Source organism: Myotis brandtii, unplaced genomic scaffold, assembly GCF_000412655.1.
Source record: "Myotis brandtii unplaced genomic scaffold, ASM41265v1 scaffold72, whole genome shotgun sequence".
Taxonomy (NCBI): Eukaryota; Metazoa; Chordata; class Mammalia; order Chiroptera; family Vespertilionidae; genus Myotis; species Myotis brandtii.
The window spans coordinates 155,920-157,706 of record NW_005370838.1 but is presented as its reverse complement, the minus strand read 5'-3'; the positions used below and the strand labels follow the sequence as shown (position 1 = coordinate 157,706).

The 1,787-nt window shown below is 46.3% G+C and overlaps 1 protein-coding gene across 2 annotated transcripts in view; it reads left to right on the top strand.

The window, feature by feature from the left end:
- Positions 1–1,787, top strand: part of SLC24A3 (solute carrier family 24 (sodium/potassium/calcium exchanger), member 3) — a 484,048-nt gene that overhangs the window by 433,295 nt on the left and 48,966 nt on the right. The gene's annotated exons all lie outside the window — the stretch shown is intronic.

Here is a 1,787-nt window from a genome sequence, read left to right as displayed (position 1 = left end):
GGTGTGTTGTGCATTCTTGTTATTTTTTAAACATTTGATCTATAGAAGTAGAGTAATGTGAAATCACATCTTAGGAATAGATAGGGGTGGTACTGTGTTATTTAAAGCTAAGAATGAACTAGAAAACAAAGCACAGAGTTTGCCAGGCTCCCCTCCCAGCAAAATGGGTGCTAATGCTTTGTTAGAGTGACATCTCTGTGTCCTGGGGTATCTCTGTGACTTTCAGAATTTGGAAGTGGGGGCAGGGAGAACTGGTCACATTGATAGAAAATGTTATACTCTAGGTCAGGGCATTAAGATACTTTTGCCAACTCTCTTCTCTGTCCAGGAAGGGTGAGGAGGAGATAGCTTGGAAAACTTGGTTTAAGACACATACATAACCTCTACATTGACCCATAAAAAATAAGAAGGAGGTCCTCTTTGAGTAACAGTGATCAATAGGCTGAAAGGGATTGAGACACCCAGGAGCACATCAGGTCAGAGATCAATAAGTCAGGGAGTACCTTCTCATGGGACCCATCTGGACATGGTCACCAGATGCAGTGGTTACATTCCCCGCCCCCCCATGTCCTTGCAAAAGATTCTCACTGCAACTGATGGCAGGGTCAGCACAGCCACCGCTCTGCCTTAGCAAACAGCGCTCACATGTTGCTCAGTGTTGCTGCTGTCATAAAGACAAACATTATGATCACAGTCGATCTCAGAAATGTTTCTGCTGCCTTTGTGTGGGAATCCTTCAGAAAGGAGATCCGGGAGGGGTCTGCTGTCTGTCGGTCTTGAGGAGCTCTCTTTGCTGCATCTCCCTGGCCTTGCTGATGGCCACCATGGAGGGGAGATGGAAGCAGGGTTCATGCGAAGCCTGCTTCAGTCCTTGCCCTCAAAGCATCTTTCCAGCTATTTCAGATGGGATGGAGCAAGAAAGGGACCATCTATTTCCTCTTCATTCCCAGGGCTGACCCCCCTGTGATGTCAGGCGACCCCCATCCTCAGGTAGAACTCGGAGCCTTGCAGCAAGGCATCATGAGGAAGGGGATGGGAGGCCACAGATAAGTGAGTTGCAAATTCCCAGTGTGTTTTCTTCAGCCTGGAGTGGGTTCGCATTATAACTCATGCACAGGCATAGCTTCAGGAAAGAAGTAGGGAGGCTTTCATGGCACCACAACATTATTTCCAGATGCCAGCCTATTACTGTTATTATGTGGATGGGCTGGCGAAGAACATTTTTCACGTGAGTGAGGCTGAGAAGTTAATGTCTGCACTACTGGCCCATAACTGCTTTGGGAATTCCAGGGATTCCAGCTCCTCACATGAGAGCAAATTATATTGCACTTTAAGATAGTTGTCACTGTCCACACCTCAGCCCTTATTACCCAGCCAACCATGAGCATTTATTTTGCTGAGAGGGTGTGTCTGAGAGTTGATGTCTCCCTTTCAAGCCAGATTCTTCAATCTGTGCAATGAAAGCACAGTCATATTTCAGTGATACTGCAAACAGTGAATTCCATTCCTTGTTGCAGAACCTCCCAGCCTGTCTAGAAGTTTCAAGGAAGGTAACCAATCTACCCCAAATCTGCAGAAGGAAATGAACTTCATTTGTGTTTAATTTGAAACTAGACTTCTCTTTAGGAAGAAATGAACCTCGTCAAATACAAATACACGGACAAGGTACCACCATCCTACACAGTTGAGGTTCCTTCACTGCTCTGAGGCGGCAGCCTGCAGTGAGTCACACTTAGCCGACAGGTGGTACTCAGAAGGCTTTTAGTAGCAGTAACAGGAAAAACCAG